The following is a 17949-nucleotide window of genomic DNA, read 5'->3' as shown; positions in this document are numbered from 1 at the left end:
GGACATTCGAGGAAAGTGGGTCTCTAAGGGCTGAGTCTGGATTCTCAGGAATGTGCCACACTGGATCCTTCTAGCTCTCGACTCAGGGTAGCAAGACGTTTAAAGAAACTTGCGTTGGTACCAATTAGGACAGGCAGCTGTGAGGGACCTTGAGGGTCTGGGCATACCAGTGCCAAGATGGACAGTGGCTCTTCAATCCCAGTGACAGAGGCAGGGAAAGTGACATCCACTACAATGTAACCTCTGTAAGGATAGCTAGAAGAACTGAGGCCCCATATGGATAGGCTAGTTAAAGGGTGAATAGGCACATCACTCAGGTTCTTGGAATACCAGCTTTCAAATACTATGGTTACTTGTGACCCACTGTCTAAAAGAGCGTGACATAAACAGCCATTGAGCTTCACTTCTACAGTTGATGCTGGTCCGACCAGTCCTTTGGGCAAATCACCTGATCCGCGCACTCTGTTTGGCCTCTTTTCGAGAAACATACTTGATTATCATGCTTTCCACTCTTGGCCCTTCGTAGAGAGCGAACCAGCTTCTGAATCACCTGATCAGCATTTGGCGGAGCTTGACACTTGGTGGCAATATGGCCATCTTCGCCACAGCGGTAGCAGAAATAATCATCTTTGTTCCTACTTGTCTTGAATCTAGATGAGGCAGAAACGGTCGGGGACTGGAAGGATTTCGGTTGCAGTTCAGGGACTGAGGGCGCTCTGCTGATTGTTGCGAACACTCATAACTGCCAATTCGTGTTGCAGCTGTTGAACTTGCCTTTTCAGCTCCCGCACTTCGGAATCGTCAGTCTTATCAGTACGCTTGCATGTTTCTTCTCTTCCTTTCAGCGCCATGGAAGACGTGGTCACGGCTTTAAACTCACTTCCACATATGTGTGTTCTCAGCTCCTGAATCTCTGACTTGAGTTCATGAATGACTGAGGGGCTAATTCCCCCATCGTCATGAAGACGTGACGCTTTGGCTTTAGCAGTCATCCTGTGTCGGGCTGCTTCATTTTCCTCAGCCTCTCGTGATCTCTTTCAACAGACTTAGAAATGAGGGCGGGCGCCTCTTCTGCTCACGAAGTCCTAACTGAAGTAACATCATGTCGGAATGCACAGCACCTCTTATCAGCTGTTCCACACGAACCTTATCCACCAATCTAGGAGACAGTCCATCACGCCCACTACTTTGTGCAGGGCTTTATCAATCCGTCTTAGAAACTCAGACAGAGCCTCACCTGAATTTTGACGCATCAAACGAAACTTAAAGTACAAGTCCTCCCCAGACTCAGATGACCCAAATGTGCTCTCTAATGCCTCCAAATATTGCAACGCACTTGCCTCAGGATTGAGAAACGAACTGCTCTTATTATTTCCAATGCCGGTCCTTTGACACTTTCAATAATTCTTCGCCGCTTTTCTTTTTTCGCATTCACACTCTGTTATCATTAAGCGGGCCTGTTCCATCCAGTTCTCCATACTTTCCTCTCCCATGGGTGTTGGCATTATGGCAGAAAAGGTACGTAGACGCCTGTAAGCACTGCTTTCTCCAGAGGGTTTTACAGTCTTTTCCAAAATCTCACCCACGGCCCGTATGATGGATTCTGGGGACCCATCGGCTGAACTGCGGGAGAAAACAAAGCTTGTACATCCACTAATGACTTTCCTTCTCCCGTCAGAAACTTTGTAAGCTTTTCAGTAAATCCATCTGATGGAGTGTCAGGTAAGGTGTCTTTTGTAGAGACTACTACGACTGTCCAGGGTTCACCTGTTTCTTCAGGCGTCAATTCTGGTGGTATACGCGTGACATCAACAGTTTGTTTGCATTCACACAATACTAGCATAGAATGTGAGGTAGGTCCTTCTCTGGTGTCTCTTACACGAACTCTTCCTAGTGATTTTACCCCTTGCATTACATCTTCAATAACTGCCACTTCTGTGCGTGTGGGTACATTCAACAACATCACAGCATGTGTCTCGCAGATGCCCACTTCTTCACACCAACTGGTTAACTCTGCTTTTAAAGAAGGGTGTTTTCCCAAAGCCATGTTGAGGGTGTATTTAACCACTGTCACTTAGAATGCCTGTTAGTTTGTGCTTAACGGTGCTCTTTTTTTCCTTAAAGGTTTGACTTATGAGAGAGGAGTGATCCCGGACGAGCCCACTTTGTGTAGCACCCCTCTCTTTCTGATGTAGAAATTTATAAGGGATTGCTCTTGGTTCATAAATAAATGCCTTGTGTTGTTGGATTAAGGCCCCCCTCTCCCTGATCTTACCTTTTATATACGTTATTTCCTGTGACGATACCTTTGAAAACAAACAAGATGGTTCACGGATAGAAAAATATAATTTAATGAAATAGAAAAGAAAAGCAAGATACTTCAATTAAGAAAAATACTTCCTAACTCCTAATTTTCTCCAAACCACGTATCTCCCTCCTCTTTAGGTTATAGGAAAACAGACAATGTAATGAATAAATAAATCAAATCAACGTAATAAACAGCAACAACAGTGGGCCAACAAAATCACACACACACACACCTCCCCCGTTGCAGGCCTGTGTCGTGGCTAGTGTGCGTTGAGGCCTTGAAACTGAAACTGGCCGCTTCACTCGAATGAGCAAACGAACAAACAAATACACAGTACCCTTTCTTCCCGCTCTCGATCGCGATCTCAATATTCCACCGAATCGCCGATCGTCCCACGATGCCGGAGGAACACCCAACGCTTTCCGTAGCTGCGCGCGCTATCCGGAGGAATAAAAGAAAAAGTCCTGCGATCTTGAGATCCGACGAAGAAACGCTCTATCCACGACGACAGCGATCGTGGTGAACGCTTTGACACACGAACACTATAGTACAGCTGATGCACTAACAGTCGCGCGGCGATGCGTCCGTGAACGCTCTTGAGAAAACGCTGATAAACTCGGGACGCTAATATTAACTGTATGTTAATAATCAATACAAAAGGAAAAAAAACACACGGTAACGACAATTGAAACGAAAAGCCCAATTTTCCCTAATCTCTCGCAAGTTCGCTCGACTCACGACTCTCCTTTTTCCTCCTCTTCTATTAACCAATCGGATTCCTCTCACCTACTTTGGGGCGGGTTTTAAATTACAGGACATCCAATCAATGAAAACCAAACAAGTTAGATTGTATGCACCACGTTTTCCCTGTGCATTTCTACCTAACTTTACGCTACATAACGTAATATGCAAAAAGGTAACTTTAAAAGAAGAAAAAGGAAAGAGTAAACATTACAAATACAAATTAAAACAAACTGAATAAAATACCTACTTAAACCCTATCAGTGAAATGATTTATTTTCTATAGGGTTACATATATATTTACAGTTCACAATCTCATGCAGCTAAATACACCTTACATATATCTCCAATAACATGCTACACACTCAAGAGGACTCAAAGACTGCATAATAGAGGTTAAACCACTACCTGTCCCTCCTTTCATTATTCTCGATGCATCAGAGATGAACAAGAAACCTGATGTAACAGCAAGCCAGGATTCACAGTCCAGCAGTAGATCTACGCGCAACAGAAACTCCATTTCTTAATAATTCAGACAAGGGCAATTGTGCTAGTGCTTTTGTGACTGAATGAAAAAGAAACATATAAAAGGATCTTTTCTAACAAAACACAGAATCGTTCTGAAGAATTCAACCTCAATGATATATATTCAGTATATTCTTGATCACTTATCGTGCTGCATTTAGAGGATAGAGTTGCCCTTCAAGATGGCTAACTTTGTCCTCCAACCAGGTCATGGGTTGGAGGACAAAGGAGCAAGAAAATTTGAGCGCCATTTGTTATTATCTGTTCAACTCAGTTGCTGTTTTACACAGCTGTCTTAATTTGCTCTCTGCATTAATAGCCATGTGTTTCGCTGAAGAGGTTGTGTTATGCTTAGTTTTGAATTGTCTTATTTAAAATAATGCTACAGTTAGATCTTAGATGTTGTCTTTAATGTTTCAGCTCAGAAGTCACCAGTGATTGTGGTGCCAGCAACCAATCAAATTCTCTGTAGCATTATTTTTCTCAAAAGATAATTGGCCAAAAAAAATGTCTTCATCCAGACATGAGCGCCCGTGAATAATGATGGCAGAAAGCAGTATCTATGAAATGCAAATTAATTCTTAAGATATTACAGACCGTGTTATCTCCTGTCTGGTGTTTATACATAAAAAGCCCTTTTCATACATCCCAATGAGGAGTATAATAACCATACAGGTCATGAATAGGCACAGATATCTGACAATATACAGCGATGATAATGCCTCTTCCCAGTGAATAATGCTAATCTGAGTCTAATAATCATCCACGACAAATGCATTCGTCTCACTGTGAGAACAGGCTTTCATCACACAGGACTGAATACATATCTGTTTCTGAAATCCTCCAGTTGAACAGCTAATGAGTCTCTCCTCTAATCAACAGAAAGATAACTGCGGCACATGAACAAACACAAGTCTTTCTACAAAGCACTGTAAAACACGCTGCTTTTCCTGCCGTCCGAGTTTTAAAGAGTCTATGCATCGACAAGCGGTTGTCTTCGAGAGTTGACATTTCTATTGAAACAGCAAGATGAACACGGAATTGTGAAACACTACCGTCCCTTATTTCTTTTTAAAGCCGAAAGTCTTTTTATCACATCCTGATTAAAACATGTTTGAATCGATGCCCTCAGGTTGCTGTTTTAAAGCACTGAAGCTGAAGACTAAGAGATCAGGCGGCTTTTATTCCCATAGCAATTAGAATGGTGAATCTGAAGAGGAACGACAGAAGACTGTCTCTGTGTGTTAATGTCATAATGTCATTTATTCACGATGGTCCTTTCAAACTCTGTAAACCATTTTCTCTCTGTAAATATAAAACTTGACCTGATTTGACTTGGCTAGAATATACGGCTACCTCTGAATGGCCATCCACAGAAAAAGATGCATTTTATGGGGCTAACAGGATTACTGTCATCCAAGAGAGTAGAGAGACATTTTATTAGACCAAAACGTTTTAGCAGAAGTTTAAAATTAACATGTAAATGACACGTGAACAGAATGTAATGTTTTATAACACTTAATAGGCACGTTCTCTGATTTTCATCCTGCAATTGGTTGAACTTGAGTTATTTTTTAAGTCTTCTAAGTCACTTCTAAGTGGAACAGATTTGAGGAAGCGGCAAAACTGAGTTAAATTTATTAGCATTTGTCGTGTGGAATAGATTTGATTGATGGACTCTGAAAACGGTTGTTGGGTTGCTGAAAAGTGCACAGACAAATTGGCCCAACTAGAGTTGGTAAAAGTGGGTGGGTCTAATACCAATGGTCTTCGCATACAATGTTCCCAACGCTCACGTGCCTTAAGGGTACAATTTCAAACAGTCATGAAAGTATCCTCTAATTATATAAACTTAAGTGACCTTTTATTTGATTATTATATTATCTGCAAGTGCATTATTTGATCTGAGTGTGCATTCAATATAATTAAGTGCACTTCTTTTCACGAGGATACACACCAGAAAAGGAGTCGTCAATATCAATATTGACCTCAAAGACGTCAACTCTGGCATAAAACTTTTATGGGGACTTTAACAACACAGCCGGAAAACAAGACGTGGAATTTGTTTCACGTGATTTAGAAAGAAAAGAGGTAGATGCTGATTTTGGCATTTAAATGTCAGTGAAATGCTACTCTGCATTACTAAACCTGTGCTGCATCAGTTCCATGACTCAACCGCCCTCCAAGTCACATCTCACATTCAAATAATAACCCTTTCTGGACACTCAATTCATGAGAGCTGCATTTCAACAGTCACTAAGTGCTACAAAAAGTCAATCAAAACACCAAACTGTTTACTGAGCTGCTGTGAGTAATGCTATAACGCAAGCTGTTAAGCGTAGAACAGATACAGTTGATTGAAGCTGTTTGCGAAAAATTGACCTTGACTTCATAAATGGTCATTGTATAAAACCTTAGTCGCATTTTCCCTTTCATTTATATGTAATAAAGATGCACTAAAAGATGTCATGATGTCTGTTTATACTGATACAACATTGCTAAAGAAAAAGCTATAAGTCTTTAGCCTTGAAATGTGAATAAAATTGGATTTTTCAGAGGAAAAAAAGATTCAAACAATGAAGAAGTCCAGATGAACAGTTTCCAGTGTTGTTGCCCGCATAGAGGAAGCAAGACAAAAAGAAATAATAATAAACTGCTACAGTGACTTACGGTTTCATTTGGTTTTACTTCACATGATCTTCTTACCTACCCACACACATAGAACTGAAAGTAGTGAAAAACATTTAGACATTTCACAGCCACACTTTCTTCCCATTCTCAAATTCAAGCCTCGGGATGTAACGAGAAGAAAAAAAGAAAGTAGTCAGAGATCTTCCACCACTCGTGAAAAAGAAGCGCTTAACTGAATTAAATGAGCTGTTTCAAACATTTATGTAAGTATTTCAAAGACAATAAAAGCAATTAAGAAAATACAGTACTAAATCCCTTCTCATTTAATTGTACCTATAATGCTGCTGTGTCCAGAAACATTACATTCAGTTTGGACTTTAGCATGTATTCATGGCTAGATGTGCTTAAAACAACTTTATTAACTTTTTAATATAAGTTTAAAGCTGTTTGTAGTGCAATATTTGACTGATCTCTGTATGTGTGTTCATCGCTGAAAGCATCACGTTAATATAGAACACTGATTAAACTGCCTGTGCTTTGAATTGTTTTTAATACATTTTAATATCAAGGCCTTTTTAAAAGCATTCTTAAGTGTAATTTTATTTTCTACGAGAGACACCAGCAGACACAAGGCACGACGGTGTACAAACATGCCAAACAAATGAACCAAGACAACAAAGCATGTTTAAACACTACAGCAGTGTTTGAAAGTGGAGTAATTGACGAATCAATGCGCAGCTTGATAATTACAGACGCTGACGAGACAAACAAACAGCGCTCGTGAATCTGCATGAGGCGCTTCAGCTGATTGACTGTAATCATGTATGAATGTCATGAGGATAAACCCGCCGAGAAATGACGAAGGATAATGAGAAGAAATCTGAGCACACTTATAACACTAGAGCGGTTTTATTTAGCTCTTCTCCACCCATGATGCTCTGGGCTCACGCCCCAACTCTGCCACGGAGCAGGTTGTTCTTAACATGCCCCATGGGTGGCTGCCGTCTGTTTCCTCAGTGTTGCTTTCTTTAGCCTGACTAATGAGATAAGCACATGCTCTAATAATATTAATAATTCAAAGAAGAATTTGTTAAATGTGCTCCATTTTAAACCACCCATGGAAGTGTAGTTATTGACTGATGCCTGGACTCATCTGAAGCACATTACTGTATCTGAACGTGACGCTAATTACGTTTGTATATTACTTGCAATAATTGACTGTTTTGTCTATAAAAACATGGTAATAGCACGACACATGTTGGTCCTCATTTTGTTAGAGATGTTCTGTATCTTTTTCGTGACCCGAGGGAATGTGTGCGATATTTCTGAGCTCACACTTATTAGCGAACAGGAAGGAACAAGTCAGAACGTTCGAAATGCAAGTGTGTTTTCCGATGCCTCGAGAGAGCTCGCAAATCTCAGGATCACTGAAAAGAGATTCCTACAGCATCCAGGCATAAGAAGTGTTGTGTTTCGCACATGCTGAGCTCTGTGTTAAAAACGGAGATGTTTGTGTCTCTTTTAGTCAACCCACTCGATAGACCTACCCAAGCCCATAAGAAAATATAGAACAACAAACACACGTACGCACATTTCTGCACACCGCAATATGTTGCCAATGTTACTATATCACGGTGCGCTCTAAAAAAACGCTAAGTTGTTTTATTTAGTCAATTGTTAAGCCTGTTTGTTACTTGCTATGGGTTATTTTTACAGTGTTGGGTAGTTTTTGTGTAACCCAGCTGTTGGGTCAGTGGCTGGATCAATCTCACTGGCCATTGAAACTACACACACCTCCACTCTCTCTCACGAAATAACCTAGCTTTTCGGTTTACAGTCGGAGTCCACAGCACTGCCGATTTGGTGGATTTTGTCTGAAAAAATTTAGATTCAGATGTTTGGAAATTAACAGCAATTTGGGATAAAAATTGTACGACTGCAAAATGGTTTTATATAACCACTTGCTTGAATTTTAAGATAAAATATCGATCTGAAGATAATATTATTCGTATTTGCTCTTTTACCAATCAAACAAGTTCCAAACAAATGCACAATATTTTGAACTAATTGGCTAAGGTGACTCACTCATATAGTCAGTCACATTCCCCATTCCTTAAAATAAAGTGCAACCAAAAATAATATTATAATAATAACACCAATAATAATAAATTCAAAATTAGCTACTGACACTGTCTTGCAAATCAGATGCATACTTACAACCTAAGAGCTGGACGAAATGTTCTACGTAAATACTTAAATGCCATTTCACATGCTACACTGCAAAGACAGATTTTGCTGATACTGATTTAATTTGATTGGTGAAAATACAGTACACTTTGTACCAATATTCAATAACTGCATAACTGGTATAACTGGTTAGAACATAGTTACAACACTAATATGAATACAGTGTTGCAACAGATTTGAAATTTTAGATTTGGAAGGATATGAGCATCAGTAAACAATGCCAGAATTTTAGATCATCGGATATAATCGTGGATAATTATTGTAGATCTATGTTCTGTTGGCTTGTTGATTAATGGCTGTTGTGATTTTTAACCATGATTGACGCAAAGCTGAGAGAAGCTATTTACACACACACACACACACACACAGTACAGCACGGCAGGATCTGGCATACACACAGATACAGATCGTCCTCTGGGTCTATGTTATTGTCGCTGCAGTGTGAGGGTGGCACTTCTGTTTATGTAACTCCTCTGAGCTTCACCTCCCCCTCTAAAACACCTCCAAATAGACTATTCCCACATTACAACACAAACATACAACAACACCAAAACTCATTCTGTTCGAAACAACACACCGAATCAAGCTTTATTTAAGAAATATTTATTTCTAAGGATATATTTATCTTTTATTGCAGTAAGACATGCCAGTAAACACCCTCTCCAAAACGTGCATTTCCTAAAGGAAACAGCAGTGCCTGCAGGGCAGGAAAAGAGCAGTGTTAAAGCTGTTAGGTTTAGGCTTCAGTTCTGTGTAAATTAAATGCTGCTTCAGACCTACTTTGCTGTTGTCAACAAGCTGTGGGCTGTGTAAGAGAATCAGCAGGAGATCTGGAGTGTTATTGTAAACTTTACAAATGACAGACTTTGTGGCTAAATGGAAATGAGAACCATATACACATTCAAAAGGAAATGGATATATACTTCCATGGAGTAGTGGCTAAAACAAAAAGTGAAGCTAAAAAATTGCTGAAATCATCTGGATGCAGTCAGATTTACTGAAAAGAAACTCACATCTTTTTTTCCGAGCAATGGATGAGGAGTTCAGTCCCGGCTTAAGGAATTATAGAGGTTTAAAACACTGTGTCAGAATCTTCTGGTGGGTTTGTGTGAGTAGATTTAGGCTCATCAGTGCGTCAGTCTGTTTCTGATGATGTCAATGAGCTGTGACTCTGAGATAACACTCAGAGCATGTGGCTCTGATGAAATCACTGTGATCATGACCTCCATCTGTCTGTATGAGGATGCTGTGACCAAAACCTTTAGCAGAACTATAAAACGCAATACAGTGCCAGAACAAATGTTCAAAAATTCGACCATTTGGGGTACAAGAGCTTGTCACTGAGGCAGTACCCTCAAAGGGACACCTTTGTACCTTCTTTAACCCTGAAGGTCGAGAAACACCAAGCCTACGCCAACCGGAGAAACCCAGAAACATAAAACGTAAAAACTACTGACTACTTTGCTGACAATTTTGAATATCAGTAATTAGAACTTGCTTGGGTAAGATCACGTAACATTAGAACTGTCTTCTGTTTGTGCTGCCTTCATTCATTATTCATTTTCATCACGTTCACTTTCACTTCTCTGGCACAGGCTCATTTGCAAAACTAGGCATCCAACCCGAGTTCTGATGGTGAATGCTCAATCTGGCTGACTTGAGCCTGATGAAACCCAATGGAACACACCAAACCGACAAGTTGCTCGCTGGCATGCCCAACAAGAGCCAATGGCCAATAGTCATCTTGGTACGTCCCGGCCTGGAAGAACACATACTTTAGAGTAGCATGTATCTTAGTTTGTGTTCTTATGGTACTATTACGAACCCTTTAGAGGTAAAGAAGGTACAAAGGTATCCCTTTGAGGGTACTGCCCCAGTGACAAACTGTTGTACCCTTAAAGGTAAAATTTTAGATACAGAGTAGCAACGGGTAAACACTTTTTTTAAAATAATAACTGCACAAAGTGTGAAACTGTCCACAGCATAAGCTCATTGGAAAACATGCCTCTACATTTTTGCAAAACTCCAAAAACATATGAATAGTTCACTGCGGTGTCCAGCTGAAATGAACACTAGGGGCAGTAAAATAAACACTTAAGGCTTAAGATTTATAAAAATAATTATAATTTGCACAGATTCGTACGACAGATTCATACATATTTTAGAAGTTCTGACAAATACATATGAATCTGTACAATTTCAAACTCCTTTGAAAACTTCGGCAGAGGTTTGTAGATTTATGCTACATTTATAAATGACAAGCTGTTATTGCTGAAGGCACAATCTTGACTGTAGGATGTCTTTTGGACTGAACTGGAGGGTCTGGAGAATTTCAGACCATGAATATTTGGCTCGGCTCATCACATGTCGTGCGACACACTAGGACCATCGTTTATTCAACCAGCTGAGATAATGCATTAGTCTGACCTTTAGTCTGGAGTTAACGCTACAGGCCTTACACAGTACATGAAACAAAGAGAAATAAAAGCAGTGCAGACACTGTCCTCCCACGAACCATCAAGACCCTTAATGAGGAGCATGCATAACCCACGCAATTACACATCTGCATATCACACTGCTGTGAAAGACTCATCTCAAAAAAAAATAACGTGCTATAATGTAGTATAAAATATTTGCCTTGGTTTAATAAATACAAGCAAACGAGACTAGTTGTATAAGTCAGATATTTAGACTTGCAAATGCTTTTCAGGTCCGTGTGCAGATACAACAACTGAGCAGTTCATGGATGTGCTGTCAGAGGATGGAACTACATAAGAGCTGGCTAACAGAGCTGGTCTGTGTAAAGTCTCCTTTAAAATGAGAGGCCAGAGCTCCATCAATGAGGTGGGGAGAGAATAAAGGGTACTTGTGAAATCGCATTGCTCTTTGTCACGTCAATTAAACCGCTCCGCTTCACTGAGGAGAGCGATCGCGTAACTATGACTTCACAGCTGAGAAAAAGCAAAAGTTCAGAGTTAATGACACGCTGAGAAAAGTGCAGTATTCGGATTGCGATAATTAGACTATAGGATCCTACTTTATCTTCCGATTTATGCAAGCAGTGTTGAACAGTACCTCAGAGGTAGTCAAAACAGCTTATCTTTTCTAGTAATAGAGGTATTACAGGCAGTAATCTTTAGGCATCTCATGATTTGATTTTGTTTCAGGGAATCACATTTACAGATAAGCATCAAGACATCAAATTTTATGCAACTGTATAGTAGTGCAGCTCTCTGATGAGCTATTACGTAATATCTCAACTGGCTATATCAAAGGCAAATTGCAATTTTTACTATCACACGGTTCTATATATTAAGTGAGATTTCACTGCTTGATTAGTTATATTATCTGAGAAAGTAAACTCTGTCATTGTCCGGATCTAATCTGACTATAAGGCTTGAAGATATTTAGATATTTCAGTAAAGATAGTTAATAAAAATACAATTGCTTGTAATTTTGTTTTTTTATTAATTCATCATTGTATCTTGAAGTTGTTCCAAAACTGTATGAATCTCTTTTTCTGTTGATCACAAAATTTTATTATGGGGAATATTTAAGAGCAGTTTAAAAGAACAAATCCAATAAATACTATAAACGTAAATCACTCCTGTCAACTGTATGGTTACCAATTTTCTTCAAAATGTAAAAAAGCGCAATATAAATAAAACTGACTTGACTTTGTTGGCATCAAAAGGCGATACTAAAACATGTTTGCTTTCATGCAGATAATATGAATAAATCAAAGCAGTGTACAGTATGTATGTGGATTCATTGAGTATGCTGTTTATGCTTTTATCTGAACGCATTGTTGAATAAAGTAATTAAACATGTTTTCTTTGTGCACAAAAACATTCTTGTAGCTTTGTATAGTTACGGTTATGTCAAGTGGATTATTGGGTGATTTCTGGGTGAACTATACCTTTAAAAAACGACTGCTAGCGGCAGCAGGGGTGTTCAGAGAGATAGCATGATGTATGATTTATCGTATTGTGCATGTTGTTATTTTAAGCAGCCTATAAAAGAACACTATGTAACCAGATGCATGAGAGATTGTGTGTGTTTTAAAGCGCTCGTGTATAAACAGTTCGCGCTAATGACTTGAAAGATGCTCAACGTCCAGCCCCAGTGGAGTCCAGTAATGAATATATCAATATGTTCGGAGGCTCTGGAGGCAGAAAGACACAGAAAACCACTGGGGACTTGACAGATCATTTGTTCCAATTTAATCCACATGTGGAAATCAAAGCCTCATATGAAACGCTGCGACCGTTAGATGCGGAAACACACTGATCTGATTGTGACGCACAATGCTGTGGACCTGTTTGAAGCCCACCTCAGACAGATCCTTTAAAAGGAACAAATTTACAATATTTTTGGCACAATAACATGTTTGCCAAAGGAATAAACAAAGATGTATTTACTGTACACACACACACACACACACACACACACACACACACACACACACACACACACACACATACATATATATATATATATATTGCAACTGCAATTTGGTTGAGATTAATAGGAATGCTCAATGAAAAAACATGAATTCTGAGAATTTTGATTTATCTGTTTTTGCAAATGAACTCATCATATATATACACACACATACATTAAAAGAATAGTTGACTGCAAAAATTATCTTCATGCCATCGTAGATGAGTCTCTTTTTACATCAAAACAGATTTAGTGAAAAGCAGCATTCAGTGGGCCTCAAAAAAATGTACAGTTAAATTAAAGAAGTTGTCCTTGCCATATCTACACACTTCATATCTTCATAGCAACCATATGAAGTTAAAAACCACTCAGTAAAGTAGTTTTATTGTGTTTTGCACAGTAACATGCTCCAAAAAAGTAAGACAGAAGTCTAAGGTGACAGTCTCATAAACAGTCATGGCCAAAGTCAGTTCATTGAAAAAAAATAAAAGGAAAGTTATTACGCCTACTAAGTTCCTACGTAAGAGCGTATGCTCAAAAATTCGACACAATGGAATAAAAAAACACTCATCAGCCACCCACGACACCCTAGCAGAGCCGGCAGGTTCTTGCACATGCAACTCGCTCACATTTTCTTCCCGAAAATGAAGGTGGCACAGAAATAGCGCGCTGCAGCTTTAAATGAGAATGGAGATGGTTTATCTGAGTGTCTTCAGGGTTCGAGCATCAGCTAAGGGAAGACGAAGCACGAGGGCGACAGAGAAAAGAGATGTGAAATGAGCATTTTTCAGGTGAAAGCCCATGATAGCAGGGCTGGATGGATGCAGCTTTAGGGTCGTGATGGAGCACATGCTCACACCAGGAGGAGAAGAGCTTATGAGATCTGCAGCTCTGACCCACTCACACGCAATCACAAACACACAGAGTCTCCAACCTCTCCAAGAAACAGAGAGATGTTTGTCAAAATGCCCATGTTGCTGGTTGATCATCACATCAAACTGACTTCCACTCTTCTTTTTCCTCAAAGCATTTTCTTTGATGCTTCTGTTTTAGTCTTCTCCTTACACAAAGCCAAAATGCATCCTCAGAGTAACTCAGAAATACAATCTCGAAATGAGATCTGGGTTTTTTTTAAGCTTCAATGTTTCAACCAAATAGTTCACCGACTAGTTCACCCAACAATTTTAATTACGACATATTTTACTTTTTATCCTGGCTCTTCCAAGCTTGGTAATGCTGGTGGATGGTGACCATGATTTTGAAGCTCCTTAAATTGGCTATATCTACAAGCACTGTGTTGGAAAACTAACCTTTACACGCCTTTGGCGGGTTATCGCATGTCCTCTGAAGCAGATGGATGGGTTTTTGTAAGAAAAATATTTTTTAGTTTTAAAATTTGAATCTAAAGAACTACTTTCGAGAACGGCCATATGCATGTTCCCCAAAGCACGTCTTGGCTGGCTTGACTCGACGTATGACGTGAACAGTGTCACGTATGTATCACGTAGAAAGTCACACAACTTCTGAAATGACATGGGGATGAATGAAAGATGACCGTTTTAATTCTAGAGTGAAATATCAATCAACAATTCAAGGAAAAGGAAAAAGTATAAATTATACACAATTGTACTATTGATAAAGGTAAAGGTACTTCCCGTTTAAATGGCAAAAGTCAAACAGATACGATTGTGTTGTTAAAGGAATAATTCACCAAAAAAAAAAAATGCCCCCATATTCTATCCTCCCCCAAAGCCATCCTGGATACATTTAAAAAAAAACTGACTGTTCGCCTGAAAGACGAAAATCATATACACCTAGGATGGCTTTGGGGTGACTAAAATATGGGGTAATTTTCATTTTGGGTGAACTATTCCTTTAATTCCTCCCGCTGTCACGATAAGAATACTTCCTTTATTTGTACATACAATCTTGGCTACAAAACAGCCACAACAAGCATGTAAACCTCATAAGCTATCTCCTGATGTGGTTTAGAGGCTAATGCGAGGCTAATCTAGTCATCGGTTAAAAGAAAACACATAGCTAGCTTTGTGTGGGTTTTTCTGGATGTATGAGTAAGCAGCACTCAGGGGACATGCAGGGGCCAAAAGGTCATATTTGACCACTACTTGCCCCCAGGGCGCATCTACGGCAAACCGCAAGCAGCTGTCCTCACAGCACACACACAAACACAGACGCACACACATCCCCACAGGGCAGGAGGGGAGAGAGAGAGAGGAGAAGACGGTTTTTGCTCAGCATTATGCTGAATTTTTAGCGAACGCAACAGTTTTAAAGTAAGCACACCTTCACGGAACAACTTGAATAGGCGCGGGTCTTAACAAACACAGCTCTTTAACAAAGAACATGATTGCAGCGCGAGCGCGAGTGCGTGCGAGGGAGGAATGCAAGCGTTTACTCACATCTGTGTCAGGCCCCTTGTCGGCCCCTGGACAGGAGAAGGAAACGAACTCATGGCACCTTTTGTGGACCACAAAACAGCACACTGTGGAAAAGCATAAAAAAAAATGTTTCATATTCAAATCAATTATCAAACCAATACATGCACCAAAACTGAACGAAAGTAGACATTAGTGCTGGGCGATATCGCCCACCCTTTATAGACAAACTGAATAAAATAAACTACAGCATTAAATGAAATTCATTTAAACCACAGTTGGATTAACTAAAGCGAGGTGGCTCTGATTATTGCGATTTTATTTTAGCAAAATGTATTTTACAGAAAACAAAATCTGATAGTCATGTCTTTGGACAACTAGCTCATCAAATATATACCCACACACATAAAATGATTAATTATTGTATTATGGTAATACGTTCCACAACCCAGAGAATAAGCAGTCTGAAGAATGAATGGATGGATGGTTTTATGCAATATCTCCTGATTAGCAATTCATAAACACATTTTAAAAACATCCTTTACAGTTTAATAATGGATACAGCCATATTTATTCCGACTCTCTTTCAGATGAACCATTGCTCTGAGAGTCCTAAAGGAGACACAAATGCTGCGTTGTATTTACAGAATAGCTCCATGAGCAAATGCTTTCCAAAATCAAACAATTTCCCCATCAATCTGTGAGCTCTAGCCTACTGCTGCTTCGGGGAATCAATTCCAAGGTTTCTGTACCTGAGCTACATTTAATCAATAGTGGTTTTGTTTCAGAGCTAACTTACAATGCTGCGCATTAGAGAAAAATAGGAATCATGTCACGACTGAATTCAATACCCTGTCTCGTGATCGCATTATCATAAATTGTGCACTATTATTACATCTCAAACATAAGAAATAAGGCATTTTGTAACACTTTAGTACAGGATCAATTCTCACTAATAAGTTGCTCATTATCATGCCTATTATAATATACACGCTATTTATTAGTGCCTTCTTTTAGTAAAAAGTCGTACTTTATGGTTTGTTAATAGCAATAATTGGACAGGCGAAAGAGTATATGCTTTAGAAAAAAATGCATAGATATATTAATAAATTTTAATTAAATATTAATCAAATATTGTTACAAATATAATAAATCAATGAATGTTACTGCCCGTACTGAGTGAAACTGTATATTTCTCATGAGATAAAGTCAAGTAGAAATATAAACAGGCCTCACGGGTTGCTGGAAGGTTCTCTCGTGCCGATCTGCCGTATTGTACACGGCGGAGAGTGGAGATTTGTTTAAATGTCACCAGCATCAAGTACATTATCGGCACAAATGCCTCCCACAAACAGCAGAGAGCTGGGAATGACTCCAATCTAATCGAAGCCCCTGTCAACAGCTCCATGCAAGCACCACCCTTCAATTTATATTGCTCTACAGTCGTTTATAGTGTTGAGTGTGGCGTCTCATCCAGTTACATCATCCTGACACATGTGACAGACTGAGTCACGAAACGATGACAACGATGAGACATGTATTAATGAATGAAGTGATGTGAAAACATGCCGCATGCTGACTATGATTCACTTACGAGACAAATGCATTATAGTGTGTTGCTGATTCGACCCAATTGACCCTTCAGAAATACTTTAGTTACTACTTCCATGCCCGACATTGCATGACGCTCTCAAACAGGCAGTGAAAAATACATTGCAGGCAAAGAAAACACACCCTGTCAGACAAAACAAGAGTTAATTTTATAAACAGTCTCAGCTTACCAGTGAATCTGTCAATTGACCCAATGAAGGAATCCAATAGTGGCTGAAGGTTTCCAGTCTTTTTAATTCATTTTAATTCCTAATAGGACTCCAATTTATTACGACCACAAATTTAGACTGAAATAATGGAAATGGTTGTTGTCAGGTAAAGTCTTTACTTTATGTTTTACTCGTTCATTAGAATCGGCCATTTTTACGCTGACCTCAAGGTCACAAATATGCCAGTCTGATAAGATTTTTGAGATTTTTGGCTATGTGTGTGTATGATGCTGTATAAGATAACATACAAAGACACATACAAAAACTTCATGCTGTCTGATTTATAAGCTGTTTTCCGATTATTATCCTTGTGGGTACACTAGTGAAGAAAATACTGTTTTGACTGGTAACATAAGCTAAACTTTAGTGAGCTATTTCAGCCTGCATCTTCTGCTATCTTTCTGGCAACATCATAACAAAAATAAACTCCATAAGTAACTGATTTGGAACATTGTACTAAAACACAGACAAAATGCATACTCAACAATATACTTCTTTAGTGATTGGTCCACTCATGGGTCATTTTGTAATGGGCGTTTGGGAATTTGTTCAATGTTATCTGTTACACGCACAATTTGTTATCTCTCATAAGTAACAAATAAACAATTCTGTAGGTAAATTCATAATTTATGTTCTCATAAACATAATGCATAACTTTGGATGCATTATTATGATTTTATTACTCAGAATATGTTAAAAATTGTATAGGTTAATGTGTTCAGTCATTTAACACTGTTGAATTAATGTTTTTAATGAACGGGATTGAATGAGAGAGTCAGTAAAGTCCCATTGCCAGTTTTAAAAGAGAATGAAGTTAGCGTATTGCTAAGCTGTTAGG

General features: G+C 39.1%; 1 pseudogene; it reads right to left on the bottom strand.

The window, feature by feature from the left end:
* LOC122335242 overlaps positions 1-15444 on the bottom strand; it is a 53336-nt pseudogene extending 37892 nt beyond the window's left edge.
* Between the last annotated feature and the right edge of the window lie 2505 nt (positions 15445-17949).

This window comes from Puntigrus tetrazona, chromosome 3 (assembly GCF_018831695.1).
Source record: "Puntigrus tetrazona isolate hp1 chromosome 3, ASM1883169v1, whole genome shotgun sequence".
NCBI lineage: Eukaryota > Metazoa > Chordata > Actinopteri > Cypriniformes > Cyprinidae > Puntigrus > Puntigrus tetrazona.
The sequence above is the reverse complement of the archived record's forward strand: the minus strand, read 5'-3'. Positions and strand labels throughout refer to the sequence as shown.